This window comes from Ursus maritimus, unplaced genomic scaffold (assembly GCF_017311325.1).
Source record: "Ursus maritimus isolate PB19 unplaced genomic scaffold, ASM1731132v1 scaffold_4, whole genome shotgun sequence".
Lineage (NCBI taxonomy): Eukaryota > Metazoa > Chordata > Mammalia > Carnivora > Ursidae > Ursus > Ursus maritimus.
In genome coordinates, this window is record NW_024426552.1 from 1,311,196 (window position 1) to 1,332,148 (window position 20,953).

Genomic DNA, 20,953 nt, shown 5'->3' on the forward strand with positions numbered 1-20,953 from the left:
CTCCCGTTGACCGGATGGACAGTTCCGGTGTCCGTCCACCCGCTGAAGAGCACCTTGGTGGCTTCCGAGTGTGACAGTTACGCGTGATGCTGCCGTAAGCGTGCGTGTGCAGGTTTTTGTGTGGACGTGTGTTCTCACCTCCTCTGGGGAAACACCGGGGAGCGTGATCGCGGGGTCGCGTGGGAAGAGCGTGTTCCGTGTGGTGAGAAACCACCAGACCGCCTTCCGAGGCGGCCGCGTCCTCTGCTTTCCCAGCCGCCGTGAGTGAGCGCTCCTGCCGCGCCACGTCCTCGCCGGCGCTCGCCGGTGTCCGTGTTCCGGGTTGTGGCCGTTCTCGTAGGTGTGCAGCGGTGTCATCGCTGCTTTAATTTTCAGCTCCCCGGCAGCCTGTGACGTGGGGCAGCTTTACTTACTGCCCACTTGTGTGTCTGCTCTGTTCAGGCCTTTGGTCCATTTTTAAAAAGATGGCTTGTGTTTTATTGTTGAGTTTTCAGAGTTCTTCATATATTGTAGATAACTGTCCTTGATCAGAGGCGTCTTTTGCAAATGTTTCCTCCCAGTCTGTGGCTTGTCTTCTCACTCTCCTGACATGGTGTTTCACAGAACACCATGTTCAAGTTTTAACAAAATCCAGCTCATCAGTTCCTTCTTTCTTGGATTGTATCTTTGGTGCTGTATCTAAAAAGTCATCGTCCTATCCAGGGTCCCCTAGGATTTCTTCTCTGTTGTCTTCTACAAGTTGTACAGTTTTGCACTTAGTGTGTGATCCATTGTGAGTTAATTGTGAAGCGTGTAAGGTCTGTGTTAGGTTCACTTTTTGCCTGTGGACGTCCCGTTGTTCCAGCCCCACTCGTTGACGAGATGATCTTTGCTCCATTGATCGCCTTGCTCCTTTGACAAGGATCCATTAACCCTGTTTCTGTGGTTCTATTTCTAGGTTCTCTGTTCTGTTCCATTGTCTGTCCGTCTGTTCCTTCTCCGATACCACACTGTCCTGATCACTGTCGCTTTATCGTGACTCCAAAGTCGGCCGGTGCCGGTCCCCCCTCTGTCCCCCCTTCAGCAGGACACTGGTGCTCGGAGGGACTCGTGAGAACTGCTTTGTTCCTTCTTGTTTACTTACTATTTCTCATTATCAGGTTCCATCAAAAATCTTTGGGAATTTGGTGAAGATTGCCTTCACATACGTGTCCGTGTGGGGAGCAGTGGTGCCCACCCTATCGAAGGAAAGCACGTGGAGGGGTCGTGCAGAACCGTCCCGGGGAACACCACATGGCCAGTGTTCCGAGTGGACAGGGTGAAGCCCCCAGTCTGGATAGGGACCCCCGGCGAGTTGCAGATTGGTTAGGAATGTCAGGGTCCGTGAGTGGTGGGCCCATGCTCTGCTCCTGTGCTCCACTGGGGGTGCAGGGGAGTGGGTGGCAGGGCCTCCAATGCGGTCTGGACCCTGAGGCCGGGTCTACGAACCCAGGCAGAGCCTGTGCAGACAGGAGTATGAGCTGGTGCTAGGACAGGCCCGTGTGTGGGACCTCGCCCCAGCTCTCTGGAGACCTCTGGGTGGCCTGTGCAGCCCCAGGGCCACGGCACAGGTCACAGGAGCCAGTGCTGGTGAGCCGTCCCAACCCGCCCTCCATTTGGTAGCTTCACCTCTGCAACCGACCGGTGTTTCTATGGCCGGCCAAGCAGCTGATAGACATCTATTTATTTTGGCAGAAAGGATTTTTCAGGAAATGAGAAGTGGACACAATTGTTTGGTCTTCTGTCTTTCTGCTGGCTCTGGGAAAAGCAGGGGTGCCCGGCCGTGAATCGGGGTAAGCGGGCTGCTGGGAAGGTGCACGGGAGCGCTCGCCCCACGCGGCGTTCGGTCTCTCTCCTCTGGAGCGCTCGCCTAGCTCCGCCTCAGCGGACGGCGCCCAGCAAGGCAGACGTCTGGCCCACATCGGCCACCCTGGGGATCCTGAGCCAGCGCACGCTCGTCTCTCGGCCGGAACCATTTCCTCCTCACCACCACCTCCTGTGAACACGCTGGTGTGTGTTGTGTGCACAGGCGTGTGCGGACGTCTACATGCAAGTGCACGTGTGTGCCAGCATGTGTGTGCGTGTGTTCACACGTGTGCAGGCCTGTGTGGGCATCCACATGCCAGTGCACATGTGTGTCGGTGTGTGCACGTATGTTCATATGTGTGCAAGTCTCTACATGCAAGTGCACTGTGTGCCAGCGTGTGTGCATGTGTGTCCACGTGTGTTCACGTACGTGTGGGCGTCTACATGCAAGTGCACTGTGTTGACGTGTGCTCATGTGTGCGCAGGCATCTACATGCAAATGCACGTGTGTGCCAGCATGTGTCCGTGTGTGTCACATGTGTGTGCACAGGTGTGTGCACAGGTGTACACGTGTGTTCTTGGTGTAGCCCCATTACCCACACAGCTCTTAACTTGGATGCATAGCCCCACATCCAGCTGGAGACAGCTCCTGCCGTCCCTGCCCACGGCTGGCGTCGCTGTAGGCGCAGGCCTTTCTGGAAGTCCGGGAGTCCCGAGCCCTCAGAGGGCAGGTCAGCCCCATGGGTGGGAGGTAGCTGGGTTCCCCCAGGAGGTGGCTGGGTTCCCTGGAGAGGCTATTTGACCTCAGCCAGTTCACTCACCCTCTTGGGACCCGTTTTCTCTCCTGTCCGAGGTCAAGCGGATACAGGACAGGGTGCTGGTCGGGGCAGGGACCAGACAGCTACCCTGAGTTTACAGCAAGGTGGGGTCCCGGGCTTGGCCACCAGGCCCAGGAGGCCCATCCACAGAAGTCAGGTGGGCATCACAGGATGGGTCTTGGGGCCTGGACTGGGCCCCCGATCCTGGGATTTCCTCCGGACTGGCCTAAGCGTAGCCATTTTGTTTTAATAGGTATTTCGGGAACTTTCAGAAGTCATGCCTGGCCGTCAGCAATTAATGTTCTCGCCAAAGAGGATGGTGACCTTTCTCCTCAAAGCCTGAACTTCCCCTCCTCTGGTCACCCTTGGTTTTGGAGGAACAATGTGTTCCTGTGGTTCTGGGGTGAGACGCTGTCGGGGTGCAGTGGCCACTGCAGGAAAGGAGTTGTGCCACGGCTGAGACAGAGGGAGCGACTCCCTGGGGCCTGGAGGCCAGGAGGGTCTGGGAGGCTGTCTCTGCCTCTCCCAGCCTCCTGGACCTGTGGCCACGGTCCCCTTCCCATGTCTGTCCTCAACTCTTCCCTCTTATGAGGATGCTTGCGATGGGGGTTAGGGCCCACCAGGGACCCCAGGACGATCCCCTCGTCTCGAGAGCCTAACTCATCCAGGTGCAAAGATACTTTTTCCTTAAAAGGTCACAGTCACAGTTTCCAGGGATTGAACGTGGATGGGAGCTGCATTTCTCGGCCCTCCGCAGGTAGAGGACAAGAAAGATCTCCCCCAAACGCCCTGCTGTCGGCAGGTCAGGCCCTCCCAACAGATGGAAGGGAAGGCAGTCAGGAGGGGAGGGCGCTCGGCTAGCAGGTGGGGCTGCTGGGGCGCCATCACTCAAGGACATCAGGAGGGAGAGTGACCGGGTCCGCGGCCCATCCCTGCCCACCAGCCTAGTCTCTGTTAACTCGCCAAGCCAGCTGGGGGTGGGGCAAGTGGTGTCTGCAGGTGACCACAGGGCCACGAGGTCCTGAGAGCCATGCCGCTGCAGAGCCCCCAGGCCCTTGCACATCACGTCAGGCCCCGCCCTGCCCTTTGGATGCTGCAAAGCTCCATTTTGCAATTCTCCTGCAATGTTTACAAGAGCCTCTTCCCGTTACCCGGGCGCGCTGTAAACACGCAGGCCTGGCTCTCGGCGGGCTGCGTAATTGTGGTTTCGGTGGACAGTTCCAACAATGTGCTCCGGGCCCCACGGTTATCCGGGATGGCGTCGGAATCCGCACCGAGGGGAGATTGGCAGTTCATGGAGCTCCTGGTCTCCTGCCTCGTCCTGGCAGCTGGGAGACATTCCTTCCTGCTGGCCTGATAGCATCTCAGATCCCAGTCCTGAGCAGGGGCCAACTCCAGCCCTCTGCACCCCAGCACAGAGCAGCACCGCGGGAAGTCAGTGTTGAGAGGGACGGGGTGACATCAGGCCTCCTGATTTCACTGAGATCGCAGCTCTGCTGGGGGCGGGTTGGGCTGGGTGTGGGTGTGTGTGCAAATATCCTTCGGGATTGTGCACCCCTCACCACTCTGTACAGAACACTCCATCTCTGTGTGTATCTGAGCATATGTTCCTGCCATGTGTTCGGGCACACCTGTGCATGTGTGTGATTGTGTGTACATGTGCGTTCTTGGTGTGTGTAAGCATGTGTGCATGTGTGTGCTGCCATATACCTGCGTGTGTGCATGCACGTGTTCTTGCTGCGTCTGGGCACGTGTGTGCATGCGTGTTATTGTGTGTCTATGAGTGTACTGTGTGTTCTTGCTGCGTCTGGGCACGTGTGTGCGTACGTGTCAGTGTGTGTCTATGAGTGTACTGTGTGTTCTTGCTGCGTCTGGGCACGTGTGTGCGTGCGTGTCAGTGTGTGTGTCTATGAGTGTACTGTGTGTTCTTGCTGCGTCTGGGCACGTGTGTGCGTGCGTGTCAGTGTGTGTCTATGAGCGTACTGTGTGTTCTTGCTGCGTCTGGGCACGTGTGTGCGTGCGTGTCAGTGTGTGTGTCTATGAGTGTACTGTGTGTTCTTGCTGCGTCTGGGCACGTGTGTGCGTGCGTGTCAGTGTGTGTGTCTATGAGCGTACTGTGTGTTCTTGCTGCGTCTGGGCACGTGTGTGCGTGCGTGTCAGTGTGTGTGTCTATGAGCGTACTGTGTGTTCTTGCTGCGTCTGGGCACGTGTGTGCGTGCGTGTCAGTGTGTGTGTCTATGAGCGTACTGTGTGTTCTTGCTGCGTCTGGGCACGTGTGTGCGTGCGTGTCAGTGTGTGTGTCTATGAGCGTACTGTGTGTTCTTGCTGCGTCTGGGCACGTGTGTGCGTGCGTGTCAGTGTGTGTGTCTATGAGCGTACTGTGTGTTCTTGCTGCGTCTGGGCACGTGTGTGCGTGCGTGTCAGTGTGTGTGTCTATGAGCGTACTGTGTGTTCTTGCTGCGTCTGGGCACGTGTGTGCGTGCGTGTCAGTGTGTGTGTCTATGAGCGTACTGTGTGTTCTTGCTGCGTCTGGGCACGTGTGTGCGTGCGTGTCAGTGTGTGTGTCTATGAGCGTACTGTGTGTTCTTGCTGCGTCTGGGCACGTGTGTGCGTGCGTGTCAGTGTGTGTGTCTATGAGCGTACTGTGTGTTCTTGCTGCGTCTGGGCACGTGTGTGCGTGCGTGTCAGTGTGTGTGTCTATGAGTGTACTGTGTGTTCTTGCTGCGTCTGGGCACGTGTGTGCGTGCGTGTCAGTGTGTGTGTCTATGAGTGTACTGTGTGTTCTTGCTGCGTCTGGGCACGTGTGTGCGTACGTGTCAGTGTGTGTCTATGAGTGTACTGTGTGTTCTTGCTGCGTCTGGGCACGTGTGTGCGTGCGTGTCAGTGTGTGTGTCTATGAGTGTACTGTGTGTTCTTGCTGCGTCTGGGCACGTGTGTGCGTGCGTGTCAGTGTGTGTGTCTATGAGCGTACTGTGTGTTCTTGCTGCGTCTGGGCACGTGTGTGCGTGCGTGTCAGTGTGTGTGTCTATGAGCGTACTGTGTGTTCTTGCTGCGTCTGGGCACGTGTGTGCGTGCGTGTCAGTGTGTGTGTCTATGAGCGTACTGTGTGTTCTTGCTGCGTCTGGGCACGTGTGTGCGTGCGTGTCAGTGTGTGTGTCTATGAGCGTACTGTGTGTTCTTGCTGCGTCTGGGCACGTGTGTGCGTGCGTGTCAGTGTGTGTGTCTATGAGCGTACTGTGTGTTCTTGCTGCGTCTGGGCACGTGTGTGCGTGCGTGTCAGTGTGTGTGTCTATGAGCGTACTGTGTGTTCTTGCTGCGTCTGGGCACGTGTGTGCGTGCGTGTCAGTGTGTGTGTCTATGAGCGTACTGTGTGTTCTTGCTGCGTCTGGGCACGTGTGTGCGTGCGTGTCAGTGTGTGTGTCTATGAGCGTACTGTGTGTTCTTGCTGCGTCTGGGCACGTGTGTGCGTGCGTGTCAGTGTGTGTGTCTATGAGCGTACTGTGTGTTCTTGCTGCGTCTGGGCACGTGTGTGCGTGCGTGTCAGTGTGTGTGTCTATGAGCGTACTGTGTGTTCTTGCTGCGTCTGGGCACGTGTGTGCGTGCGTGTCAGTGTGTGTGTCTATGAGCGTACTGTGTGTTCTTGCTGCGTCTGGGCACGTGTGTGCGTGCGTGTCAGTGTGTGTGTCTATGAGCGTACTGTGTGTTCTTGCTGCGTCTGGGCACGTGTGTGCGTGCGTGTCAGTGTGTGTGTCTATGAGCGTACTGTGTGTTCTTGCTGCGTCTGGGCACGTGTGTGCGTGCGTGTCAGTGTGTGTCTATGAGCGTACTGTGTGTTCTTGCTGCGTCTGGGCACGTGTGTGCGTGCGTGTCAGTGTGTGTGTCTATGAGCGTACTGTGTGTTCTTGCTGCGTCTGGGCACGTGTGTGCGTGCGTGTCAGTGTGTGTCTATGAGTGTACTGTGTGTTCTTGCTGCGTCTGGGCACGTGTGTGCATGCCTTGGTGTACTTGTGACGGGCTCCATCTCTCCTCTCTGACCCCTACCCCAGACGTGGAGTGCTCATTCTGACCCGGAAGGTAATGAGGCTAGGCCGAGCTATGGCCCGCGCTCAGGTCAGCAGGGGCGTGAGGACTGCCCGCTCCTAAACCGTCTGCGGGGAGCCAGGGCTGGGGGAGGCCGGGGAGGGCCCCCTCGGTCCAGACGCCTCCTCCAGAATGAATGGCAAATGTCAAATGCGGCCCCAAGGGAAATGGTTCCCACACCTAGTCATGTCCCGAGAGAGGTCGGAGGGGGGCCCGGGAGCACGTGACGGGGGCGAACAAGGCCCCTTTGTGCTTCGGGCAGCTGTGGCTACACCGCACGGCTCAATGGGCCGGCTGTCTGGCCGCCTGGCCGGCCCCGGGGACGAGAGTACCCTGCTTGTCGCATCGGCGTCTGGGGCCTCCCGTCACACAAGTCCTGTCCCCGGACCTGCAAAGACCACTTTCTCCTAGTGGACCAGGTCCAGGCCGAGGTATTCATAAAGAGGGTGATTCCTGGCGTTTGCTCAGAGCGGCTAGAACCATTGCAAGTGGGCAGTTTTCATTTGCTCTGGCTGGAACAGGGTCCAGGGTCTGAGGTGGGAAAGCAAAGTGAGGGCTTGCAGAGCCGCCCTGGGGGCGTTCTGATGGCCTCGTGGATCTTGGCCTCCTGCCATTTCCTGCGGCCCCAGAGTGGGGTAGCTCCCCAGCCTCCCTGCCCTGTTGCCGGCCTGAGACCCAACCAGGGGGCTGCCCAGGATCAGCAGGACACCAGGTGTAAAGGGGGCACCCCCACCTTTCAGCGACCTCCGCCCTCGGGTCCCCAGGCTCTCCTTCTCGGAGAGAGGAGCCCCGTCCCTTCTTCCCACGCCGCAGGGAGGGGTCCAGTGGATGTCAGCGCCCCGGGAGGGGGGGTCTGGCTGGGGCAGGAAGACAGCCTGAAGGGAGGGGGCCGGCAGACAGGGCAACGGGGCATCTGGGTGAAGGAGACGAGGCACACGGGGTGGGGTGGTGCGGAGCAAATACAGATGAACGGGGGCTGCGGGGCGAAGCCTGAGGGGCTGCAGGCAGGCAAGGAGGTGCCTTAACAGCAGGTGTATGTGGAAAAGACACAGAAGTGGGTCTGGGGGCTCCCTCTGGGCAGAGTCAAGCATCAGAATAAAGTCAGTAAGGACAGGAACAGGTGATAGGCCGTAGCATGAAATGGGAAGCGATGAGTCTCTGTCGACATGACTAAATTGAATTCGTAAATGGGGGGAAAGCTCTTCCTTATAGTAGAATTCCAGCCAATAAATGATGGAATTAGAAAATCATTATTTTGGGGGCGCCTGGGGGGCTCCATCAGTTGAGCGCCTGACTCTTGGTTTCAGCCCAGGTCCTGATCTCAGGGTCGTGAGATCAAGCCCCACGTGGGGCTCCCAGCTCAGCAGGGTGTCTGCTTGGGACTCTCTCTCCCTCTCCCTTTGTCCCTCCCTCTCAGGCTCTCTCTCTCAAATAAATAAATAAAACCTTTTTAAAAAATAAACTGTTGTGGAATAAAAGTAATACTTTAAAAAAAGCGGCTCCTCGTGCGGCTGGTTTCCAACGCTTACACGTGCCCGTCTTCACAGCGAGCAGGGCCCCGAGGGGGGTGGGGGCCTCCACAGACAGGGGCAGGAGTGGGGCAGCTGTTCCCCCGGCACAAGAGGGCAGAGCTGGGGGCCTCCGAGCCAGCGGCACCTGCCCCGCTGCCCCTGCGCAGGGGGGAGCTGACAGAGTCTGTCCCAGCCGTGACCCTCACCTGCTCCCTCTGGCTGATGAAGCCCGCCCTGAACGCCCACCTGGGGTCTGTGCTGGTCGTCCAGGACTGATGTCCAGGCTGGAGGCCCTCCACCCACCCACGGGGCCAGGTTCTGGCTCCCGGGACCACTCCTGTGTCATGGTCCACGGAGCACACATGAGCCCAGACTGTGCAGGGGACTCGGGGCCACTACCCCAAGCTCCTGCGGGACCCATCATGTCCTGGGCTGGACTAGGGGTGCCCTCAGAGTCCCAGGAGGAGCCCTATCCCACCCAGTAACTGGGCTCCCAGCTCCCTAGTGGTCAGACATCCCCAGGGTTTCTTAAAAACCCACATTCCCAGGCCCCCTCCCAGAGACCTGACCCACAGTTTTGGCATGGGGTGGGGGGCAGGAGGCCGTGAGGACTCCCACTGGGGAGGTGGAGCCTCGTGTCACCCCCCCCCCCCCCCCCCGCCCCGCACAGGACGTTCTCCCCGTGAGCTCATCTGTCCCGTCTCCGCGATAAGCCCAGTCCACCTGCCCACCACACACACCATGGCCGCCATGCCCAGCAGAGCCCGACTGGCCAGTGCCCCACTCTCCCCGTGCCTCCCACCCGGGACCCTGACCCCCGGAGGCTGGTTCTTCCAGGCTGAGCCCCTAGCAGGACTCTGCACCACACGTGGGCTACAAGCCCCCCAGCTCCTGAGTCCACACCAGGCCCGGCCTGGCCGCCGCTCGTGCAGTTCTCAGGGGTCAGGGATCACGCCTAACGGCACCTCACACGTAGCCCCGCCCTACTGCCAGCTCAGCGTGGGGCCCCATGTCTGTCCCGGGCCCTCAGGCTGTCCGTTCATGGAAGAGACCCCAGGCTGTAACCTGCTCCAGAGTCGAGAGCCCAGCTCATCGTTCACCAACATATTGTGGGATTTCTGTCTCTGCCAATTATCGAATCAATTCCACATGGAGCCAAAGTGTGACATTTTTCAGTGAGATCGTAGTGGTGATTGTAACAGGATGTGAGATTGGGCATGTGGGGCGTGGCCCCGGGGCCACTGTCAGGAGCCACCAAGTCATAGCTGCGTGGTCTCCTTGGAGGAGTCTTCCCAGCAGAGGCCGAGAACAGGTTGCTGGAACTCCCCCCCTCAGCCCCATCCCTCTGCCCCTAGGGAAAGGCGTGGCTAGGGGCGAGGGTTCCGTGGGCCGGCTCCTTGGAGATGACCAGGGGCTGAGATTCCTGCCCCAGCCCTCGGGGACGGCCACCACCTAAGCCGAATCCATGAATCGGGCTCCCGGTGGGACAGTGCAGTCTGATATGTGAGCCCTTGGTCGTTGTCCTGAGGACCCGGCCTGAGTCTCTCGGGCGAGCTAGGAGCCGGCACAGTGCAGGCCAAGGAGCCTGTCTACACTGCCAGCGAGCGCGGGTTTGCCTCCTAGACAGGACGTGTGCTCCCTGGGGACAGATGGCATGAAACAAGCATCTTGAATTAATCGCAGGACTAACAGTGACCAGAAAGTTCCAGATCCCAGCCCTAGTTTTCAAACTGCAACATGAGAAAAATGGTCCTCTTGGAACAACGTTCAAGGAGCAGTGAAGTATAAAAATAAAGACGCTTTTAACGACACCCATGGGTCCCGTGTACCTGACACATGACAGAAACAAACTATCAGTGAGCCTCCTTTGTGGTAGAAAACGTGTCTCTAAACTTAAGACCAAAAAGGAAACCGAAAAGTCATACAGTTGACCTTGTACAACTGAAGTGTCACTATATCAAAAATTACTATAAATGGAATTTATTGACAAATCTGTTCAAATCCGCACACTGGATTTTCATTAAAACATACCAGCCATGAATCAATCAACATCCCTAGGAGCTTAAGGGCCTTGTTTTTAAGTTTTAAAAAGTGGGAAACTGTGGAAACATAACTGCAAGACCTAGAAAAGCAAGTAGTCTCACAAATCACTGAGAGAGAGAAAGGCCCTCCCCAGAGAGATGGGGGCAGGGACGCGGGGCCCACCCACGTGACAGGACAGTACATGCGAGGAGCCATCGATGCGTGCGTTCAGCACGGGGACACACAGCACTAGATGCAGACATGGCCACACGCGTGCACGTGCACACACATGTACACGCATGCACACACCTGCCTGACGTGCGCTGTGCACGCATATAAACACGTACCTACACGGACGCACGCGCACACACATCCTCTTGCAGACGCGGCTGGAGGGAAGTACCAAACTCTGACCTCCATCTCTGGGATGTGGATTGTCTCTGGTTTTGACTTTCCACCTGTTGCTTATTGGAGTTTTCTAAAATGAATATGTGTTTTGTGATCAAAATATCCAAATAATATTTTTCAAAAAATAAAAAGAAAAGAAAGCAAAAAATCATCTAACAGGGCACTCTCAACCTCTCAAATGTTTGTTGAAAACACAATCTTGGTAAATTTTGGTGATTTTCTATCTCTGGCCACCGTACCCTGCCTGACCTTCCTCCCTGACCTCAGACGGGGCGCTCTGGGAGAAGGGCGTGGGGCGGGGCGGGGCGGGTGCTGGACAGAAGCGGNGCAACCCCCAGAGCCAAGGAGAGGCTGGGATGGACGGGACCCGAAATGCACCCATCCCATTGAGAAGAACCAAGGCTCCAGCTGGCACACGGCTCGAGCGCCTCCTGCGTCCACGGAGCCGCTGTGAGCTGGTGATGGGCAAGACCCAGAGAAGTGTAAGTGTTTAACTGGGAGTGTGTGTAAGCAACACCCACGAGTCCTCACACACATAGTTTGTAAAGATGCATGGATCTGACTACGTCTGTGCTCCTTCCTAAGCCGTCCACCTCCCGCCCTCCCTGGGGGTCCACAGCAGTGCGGCTGAGGGCTGTGGAAAGGCGGGAGCCCCGCGGCCCCAGGAGGCACAAAGGGGGTGCGGCTAGAACGGTCAGAGCTCCGTTTGGACCTGATTCTGCAGGTGAGGCCAAGCACCGAGAGCACGTCTGCTCCGGTTGGGTTTGGGGCGATGGGGGGAGGGAATTACCCGCATGGAATTCGCATGGGGATGGTCGGGGCCAGGAGCTGGAGAGGCAGTCGGCTCATGGAGGCAGCCGACCCATCCACTGTGAGGAACGCATACTGTGGCTGACGTGAGCCTGTTCCACCGTCCACGCTGCCACGCTGTGGACGTCTGCTCAACGCCATGGGCCTCTCAGGCTCTGCGTGACCTATGAGTGACACTGACACCCTTTCCAAGGCTGTCCGGGGGCAGCAGGGGAACTGCCCCTTCCACGGGAGTCAGGAGCCCCGATCTCGGCTTCTCTGCACACGCGGGGTCACTGGCCCTCTCCATGTCCCCCGCGGGGTGGCGCTCGGGGGACAGCGCAGAACAGTGACTCCCCGGCTGCTGTCCGAGCCGTCTGCTGCCTTCCACCAGCACCCAGAAGGTGGGGCAGGTCAGCGGTCAGCTGCAGGGAGGGACGATGCCACACTGAGACAGTTGTGGACGCAGCAGTCCCTGGAGACCCACGCAGACGTGGCTCCAGGTTCCAGCAGAGCACGGGGACACTCAGGGACCAACGTGTGTGGGAGGGTGAGCGGCCCCATCCGGCCAAGCTGAGCCGGCGGCCGGGGAACCCCCTTCCACAGACAGATCCCCATGTTGACCACAACACCTGCGGCCGCCCGGGCTGAGGCAGCGGCTAGAACAGGAGCGCCGTCCACGGGGCTCCCTGCCCAGGAGGTCGGCCGTGCGCAGGCAGAGCGCTCTCAGCTCTGTGCCTCGAGAGTCCACGGGCCTGCCGTGCGGGGTCAGGAGGAGGTCATGAGGCCCGGCCGGGAGCACCGGGGCGCTGGGAACCAGGCCCGCCTGAGGAGAGATATGACCCCCAGATTTGGGGTCCCTCAAGGTTCTCAACCCATCTTGGGTGAGCTCAACGGCGGCTTCCCGCTAGAAAGCGGTGTCCCCAGACTCCTCATCGAGGTGGACCCAGGGGAAGGCCTCTCTGGCCACAAGGAAAGTCCTAGACCACACGGGACACAGAGGCGACCCGACATTGGAGGCACCGTCACGGGGGGCAGACGGTGACCCCCCGGGCCGGGAAGGCTGTGGGGGCCCTGCTGGGGGGCCTAGCGGAGGGGGAGCCCGGACCCCGTCCCACAAGCCCCACCCCCACAGGAAAGGCCACCAGGACCGTTCTCCCGCGCAGTTACCAACTTCACAGGCCCTCGGATTCCATCACCCAGACCGTAATTTGGCAATAAATTTATTTATTTGTTCAGGCCTTATCTCAACAAATATTTCCTAGCACCTCTGGCCAAGTAGAGCCAGATCCCGGGTTGGCTTTACCACTCAGGTGGCCTCATGTCTCTGCCTGCCTCGGTTTCCCACCCACCGCGTTCAGCATGACGCTTGGACCATGAGATGGGTGAGTACATGTGAATTTCTCAGACCTCCGCCACCAGAGGTTACCCAAGGCGAAAGCCCAGCGCTTGGCACAGCCCTGGGCGGGCCCTGCAGCAGGACGGGTGCCCAGGATCCCCCCCGGAGGCCTGGCCTGCGAAGCCGAGGCGGCATCGACGTGGCCGCGCAGCACGTACCTATTTTGGCTGAATGTACGGTGGCCGAGGGTCAAGGTCAACACTTAGCAAAGCCAATATGATGTGTGCTGGTCAGCTTGGGCCGCCATAACGAGAAGCCCGGGCCCCGCATCTCACACAGCACCGAATGTTCCTCACGGCCCTGAAGGCTGGTCAGCCCGCCCGGCGGTGCTGGCGGGAGTCCCCGACGCGCTCTCGTCCCCGAGGGGCCCCTCTGTGCCCGCGTGCGTCCTGAGCTCCCCTTCTCCCACGGACGCTGGCGGGCTGGGGCAGGGCCCACGCCAATGATCTCATCTGATCTCAATCACCTCTTTGAAGACCAAACCTCCAAATACAGCTGCGTTCTTCGGTGCGGATGTCAGGGTGTCGACGTGTGCGCTCTGGGCACACAGCCCGCCCGTGACCTTCTCAATCGAGGGAAGACCAGGGACCATCTGAAATCCTAACGCGGTGAGTGGTCACGGCTACAGTGCTGTCATTCAACATTACTGAGAACCAGGCACTCTCCCTCGATGCTCCCCAGCTGCCTCAGCCCTCCTGGCGCCCGACAGCAGGCTGACCTCCGCAGGAGCTCAGGGATGCCAGAAACACGGAGGAAGGAAGCCCTCGAGTTTGGCCTTCCCAGGCTGGACGCCAACGTGGGCCCTCTGAGTGCCCCTATGCCAGCATCTGGGGGGTGCCCCGTGACTTCATGCCCGCTCCCCGAGAACAGCACGAGGGAGACAGCACCCCTCCTCCCGCTTAGGGAATGAGAAACACTGGGGCCCTGGGAATTCGGGCGACATTGCTCCATATCGTAGTGACCAGCAGAGTCAGAGTCAGGCCCAGACGCTCGGCTCCGGCAGGTGCCCGTCGCTCTGAGCCCTGCTGCCCACCGAGACACCAGCCGTTTGCAGGTCGGGCTGTGGCCCGCTGGGCTCGGCGCCCTCCGCGCGCCTGTTCCTGGGAGCTCGTGGGGCCGGCCTGCGGCTGGGCACGGAGCGCTCTGCAGACAGCCGCCAGCCTCCCCCACGTCTGCTGGCCAGTCCAGGGACACGAGCTGTTTCAGGGGATGCTTCGGGATTACAGGAATGTCAGGAAAAGCCATCTAGCCTCCAGACCCGTTCAGTAGACGCTGATGGATTCCCCACTCGCTCTGGAAGGCGGAGGATACATCTGGCTCTGGCCAGGCAGGCCCTTCTCTGTCTGTCCATCTCTGATTGGGGTGATAACTGTTTCCCTCGAGACCGACAGGAGGGGCCTGTCCACGCTCCAGGGTGCGCAACCAGCGTTTGGGGACAGTCCCCGGGGTCACACCACAGCGCCGGGGGAGGCTCAGAGAGACAGATCCCCGGTCAAGGCTGAGCCACTTCCTCTGAGTGGGAGGCTGGCCGTGTTGGCGCGGACTCGGGATAAAAGCACCTAGAAACACTTTCTCAGTCTGTCCTGTCGGGGGCGCCACTGGTGTGAGGCTGGGCTTTAAAACTCCAGCATCTCCAAGTAAATATTTAAGGGCTGCTAGGCTTAGTTAACATTCCCTGGGAAATCGCAGCTCCCCACTTCTCCCCCCACCCCTGGCGTCCTGCAGCATCCCCTCCCCTGTCACTGTCACTGTCACCGAGCACAGGTCCCTTCTCCTTGGCCCCAGATGGCACAGGTACATCATGGCCCGAATGGGAGCCAGGCGCTGCTGGCTGTGCTCTCCGTGGCGGGTCTGAGCTGCCCAGCCACGCGGGGTCACAGCTCTGGGGGTCGCTGAGAGGAGCCTGGCTCCTCAGGCCGAAACAGCACCATGGCCACTGGGTACTTGGCTGACCCCCGTGACTCAGAGCACAGGGCCAGCCCCCGGCACCACTCAGCCCGCGTCCTGACGACGCCAACGGCCACTCGGGGCCAGCGGGTCCCAGAGAAGGGTAGACGGAACCTGTCCCTGGCACTTGGCAGCCGCGTCCCTGAGGCCCACAAGCAGACAGAGAGCAGGGCGCCGTCCCCCCAACCTCATCACCAGCCCCACACAGGGGCCTGCCGGCTTGGAACCTCCTGGCATCGGGGAGGGGAAGCTATTCCTGGAGAAGGGGGACAACTTGCCTAAAGCTGCACAGAGAGCAGATCAGGACCGAACCTCGTCTCTGGCTCTTGGTCCTGGTGGGAGCCGAGCCTCCCAGGACCCAGGGAAAGCTATACGTTAGGTCAGCGTTCGCCTGAATACACACCCTGCTCTCCGGGAGGCCAGGCCTGGGGAGCCTGGGCGGCAGGAGCCGTGGGCCATGGCCCCGTGGGCGCTGACGCAGGTGGGCCCGGGGTTGCTGTGAGGGGAAGGGGCCCCATGTGAGGGAGGAAGAACCCCTCCCCCAAGTCAAATAAAATGGCAGAAACTAGCACCTTTGGGGTGGATGGACTCACAGGAGAGTTACAACATGGAGGTGGCCGCTGACCACTGACCGTCCAGGGTGGGTGGGGCGGGGTGGGGAGCAAGGCTGCAGAGCAGAGGGGACGACCAGGGCCGGGCTGTGGAGGAGGAGGGGGAGGGGGCAAAGCGCCTTCTTGCAGTTCGCCAGGCTGGAGCGCTGGAGTGTGTGGGGCGCGAGCTGGCGGGAGCCAACCAGCAGAGAGGGGGCAGCAAATGACAGCGGCCCAAGAGGGGGTGTCGGGGTGTCTGGGATGGGGCGGGGGGTGCAGTGTCCCAGGCCGGGCCTCACTGTCCTCACCAGCTGTCCTGAGATTTTCTAGGGGCATCAGCTGCAAGACGGGGAGGAGGTGAGGAGGTGAGGGCAGTGGCCCGATAGAGAGGGAGATGGGGGTGGGGGTGAATTCCAGGCCAGGGAAGGTTCCCAGGGTGCTGACCATCCCCCAGAGGCCTGCAAAGCGCCTGCAAAGCGCCTGTAAGCTTTCAGAGGGGTTTTTCTGAGGTTCTCATGCTCCAGGCTTTCCCAGTTCCGTGAGATGGAGATAGGAAGTTGTGGTTTGCCGACGCTGTCCTGCTAGATGGTGGACATTCCTTCCCTGCAGGCTTCATGGGATTATTCTCAAACGGCTCCAGGGATTTGGATGGACTGGCCAGCTGTGGGAACTCACTCCCAGATCCAGTCTGTCCTCATTCTGAGGGGCTGTGGGGCCCAGGAAGTTCAGTCAGTGACAATGGTGTTAGTATAAAGCCTGGATCCAGACTTCTGAGGAGTCTGGGGTCCAGACTTGGACCTCTGGAAGCTCCTTATATTCAGAAAACATGCACCCTTCTCTGCAGCCTGGTGCATGAGGCACTGGACTGGGCTGGGTGCTCCAGACGGAGGCAGAGGGAGGGAGGGAGAGGACAGACAGACAGAGATACTGAGGATGAGAGCATGGGGGGACCCCAGATTTCATTTGTTGCCCCCGCACTGGCCGTTTGCCTCTAAAATCCAGAAGCAGTCTGTGGTTGCAGCCCAAGGAGCCCCCACCACGTGGAGGCAGGGGCCCACCTCCCGGGGGGTCTGAGGAGACTCGGAAGAGCTGGGCACTGGGCGAGCCTCCGCACGCGCTGGCTTTACTTGCTGCGTATTTGGTATTCCACATTTGACACAAACCCCGTTAATTGTGAAATCACCCCAGCACCCATCCATGTCCTCGGGTGCTGTTCTGGGCTCTGAATCTAAGCCCCTTTGGAAATATTTGCCCAGACATGACTATGCCGAGTAGAAGGTTCCCAGGGAGAAGCTCGGGGATTTCAGCCCCACCTCCCTCCACGGTGCCCCCAGCAACTTGGGGGAGCACCGTATCCTCCCCGCAGGAAGCAGGGGCTGCAAACCACAGCCGCCTCAGGCACTCTGCCCCAGACCGCAGGCCCCACCTCCCTCCCCGGAGACCTCGTTCCCCATCCACTGAACTAGATGTTCCCAGATTTTGAGCTGGTGTTAGGATGTAACTTTTTTATGAGCCTCTGGGGTGATAAGCACCTTCCCCAGCACATTCCCAGCAATTAATGAACCTCCGAGAAGGGGACGTTGCAGAGTTGTACATGGGTTATTCTCAAAAGTGCATCTGTGTCCTCGTTCTGCGATGTTCGGGAACTCTGTGCTGCTGAGCTGTGCCGTTTGACACACTCTCGATTGGCCGTGTGAAAACCAAGTTCTGAGTGAATCCCTGGGATACGGCAACGTGGATAAATGTCCCACAGAGCTCACCGCTCCTGCAGCTCACAGCCCCCGCCCGCCCCTGCCGCCCCGGCTCCGGCTCCGCCACAGGAGGGGACAGAGAGCCACACCGGGGCCACACACTGTCCCCCAGAACAAAGGGAGAAAGGAGGAAAGAGAAGGGGGTATTTTTTAAATCATGAAATTATCATGTTCCAGTTTGTAGCAATACATTTTAAAAGCTAGATTACATGGATGGTTTTCTCGGGAAACACATTTTCTAAGTACAAAGCAACTCAGGTAGAAATAGGAAATCTATTAGCCCAATGGCCCCGAGCAGGAAAAAACCAACCAGAGGTTTATCCTTCCAGAGGCCCCAGACGCAGGCAGTCTCATTGTGAATCCACAACTTTAAGGAATAAACTGCACTTAGGAACGTGGACTCGGAAGACCAGCTGCGGGGGTCAAATCCCGTCCTCCCTTCTCACCAGCCGGGTGTGACCTTGGGCAGGCGACTCACACGCTCGGTGCCTCAGCTTCGTCCTCCGTCCAATGAGCATGAGAACAGTGCCTAATTCCCAGGGCTGGTTTGCAGGTTAGAGACTTGACTCACACGAAATAGATACAACTGTTCGCCTAGAAAGAACTGGATACACTTAACTGTTACCAAGAGTTCCTTGCTCCCAAGCACAGGAAGACAAAAGCATCACAACTCAGTCCACGTAGTTAGTCAAAAACCAGTGGTGGGGACCACACGCACACACGCATAGGCATGCGTGCACACACACACGCACACGTGTGCACACATGCATGCACGCCGATAGGGACATATTATTTATGTTAGGGACACATGATTTATAATAGACGCATAACACCCTAAATAAAAGCACCAACAAACAGAATCCAATACGTCAGGAGGAAGTACAGTTCATCTCAGGAATGCAACATGAGTCAACATTACAAAATCCGTCAGTACGACGCATTACATTAAGGCAAATCTTTGGTCATCTCAAAAGACAGTCAGTTCCCCAAAAAGCAAGTGGTAAAACTGAATACCCGTTACCGAATTTCAAGCACGTGCAACCATGAGATCTTTAGGAAGCAAAGAATAGTGGGAAAGTCCCCAACCCTAACACTCGTTGAACTAATACTAGAGTGAGGGTCAGCAAACTTGGGTGAAAGGTCATAGAGCAAATATTTTAGGATTCTCGAGCCAGCTGGCCTCTGTCCCAAGCACTCCACACTATGCTGTGGCATGAATGCAGCCATTACACTATATGTAAATGACAGGAGCGGCTACATGCCATAGAACTTCATTTAGGAAAAGAGGTCATATGGGCTGGATCTGACCCCTGAGCCATAGTTTGCTCACCCTTCACTGGAACCATTCACATTATAGTCAGAAACAAGAGAAAGAGGCACCTGGGTGCTCGGTCCGTTGAGCGTCTGACTCTTGATTTCAGCTCAGGTCTTGATCTCTGGATGGTGGGGTCAAGCCCCACACCGGGCTCCATGCCTGTCGGGGAGTCTGCTTGTCCCTCTCCCTCCGCTCCTCCCCCACTCATGCTCTCTCTCTCTCTTCCTATCTCTGAAATAATAAATAAAATCCTGAAAAAGAAAAGAAACAAAAGAAAGATGCCTGATTTTATATCTGACTCCTAACAAATGTAATAAGACAAGGAAATATACATGATTTACAAACACTAAAGGCAGAGGTAAGCTAACATTGTTTGCTTTATGATGGGACGATTCGACCAGGAAAATCCAAACTGGCCAATCAATGGCAAACCATTAGGATTACAAGTGACCAATTTTAAGGTCAACATATAAAAGTAATAATATTTTTTAAAACAACAATATATAATCATAACATTTATGGGGAAAAGTGTGCCATTTGTGATTGCAATAAAACCCAGGAATAAACCAAGGATGGGCAGATCTGATGTAAAAGAAAACTAGAGGGGCGCCTGGTGGCTCAGTCATGAAGCGTCTGCCTTCGGCTCAGGTCATGATCCCGGGGTCCTGGGATCGAGCCCTGTGTCGGGCTCCCTGCTCAGTGGGGAGTCTGCTTCTGCTTTTCCCCCTGCTCATGCTTGCACATGCTCTCTCTCTCTCAAATAAATAAATAAAAGCTTTGTAAAAAGACGAAAAACAAACAAACAAAAAAAAGAAAACTAAAAAACTCCACCAAAGTTCTAAATAAAAGACCCATTCCTGAGCAGGGCACTGTGTCATGTCAATGGCAATGTTCTCAATTGTGCCCGTACACTCAGTGCAGTCCCAGTAAGATTCCCAACAGGATGGGTCTCTTACCACTGCTTCTGAATGTCATGCGAAAGAGAAAATGTGCAAGACTAGCTGACAAGCATGTTTAAAAGGACGCAGAGAAGGGCCTTGCTATAAAGCCGTCCTAAAGAATGAACTGTGGCCCGGGGAAATTGACAAGTAGGTCCACGGGTCAGGACCCAAAGGCCAGAGACAGAACCACATACTTGAAGGAATTTAACAGATGATGCCGGTAGTGTTTCATGCCAGTGAGGACAGGATCTCTTGCTCAGTAATGATGCTGTGGTAGTGGGCTGTGCCTCTGAGAAGGACGACATCACAGCCCACCAGCCTCTGTGCACTCCGGCACTCTGCTTCCACCAAGCCCTGCGGTTCGTGGGCCGCTCCCACCTTGGTTGTGTGTTCGCTACCACTTTGCTGAGCAAGAGGATCCTGGACCTTCTGAAAGGGGCAGAGAAGAGGCTGGGGAGCAGAGACACCCCCTGGCTGAGAAGGGAAGCCCACAGGAGGGGAGACAGTGGAGGGTATGGGGTGGTCACCGGGACACAGAGGACAGCATCAGCCACACCCGCTGGGCTGAAGGAGGGCAGCGAGAGCAGCGGTGGGCACAGCAGCGGGTACGAACCCAAGTCCACAGCCACCTGGGGGCTGGGGGGGCTTGCACCCCAGCTACAGCGAATTAGGCTAACAGAGCAGGGGGTAAAGGACAACCCATCCCCTCCCAGGTTCTCATGGGTTGGATCCAATGGCAACCCCCCCCCACCGCCATGTCCTCCCTCCGCAGGTTTTGGGACTCAGCTAGAAGAATCCACAACGGTGGCCAGATCCAGAGCCCCAAACCAAGAGGGTGGGGGTCACACAGAGTTGTCACCCCGGGGCTCCATAGGTGGGGTCTCTCCGCAGCCCACACGAATTCCCGCCCCGCACTTCATTCCAAGGAGGAGCCCCCAGACCCCCACCATCTGTTTGTGTTTCCATTGATGCTATCATCTGAGAAGGGCCAAGACGAGTCCTTGAAACAGGCTTTCCAAACATAAATAAGCAGCCTGTTTCAGTAAAACAAATTACGCACTTTTTGACATTTGCTAGTGTTTTGATTCCAGAAAGGCTGTGGGCCATTCCCACAGTCCTGGCCCCCCACCCGTGTCCCTGCCCCCCGCCTCCCACCCCTGCTCCACTCACACATCTTCCCACAGCCTGGGTAGGGCCGGGAGGGAGGGGGGACCCAGCTCAGAGGAGAGCAGATGCTTGCCAGGCTCGCCCCCAGCAGAAAAACCACCTCTGAAGGCACAGACAAGGAGCTGAAGTATTTGGAGCCACAAATCAGGGACCCAGAGCATTTTTAAAGGACATTCTGAGTCACCTGCCTTGGGGCAGGCCAAGTTTTGTTTTCCTGAACTGAGGACCCCACTGGCCACATGGGAGCTGACATTTTACTGTAAGTCTAGCTCCCCTCACTGCTCCCTTACAGCCCACGCACAGGTCAGCCTAGGGACCCCAGCACCGGGGAGCTTCCAGGCAGCCTCACCCCTCCCCACCCCCCCACCGGGTCCAGCATCCCCAGGGGTGG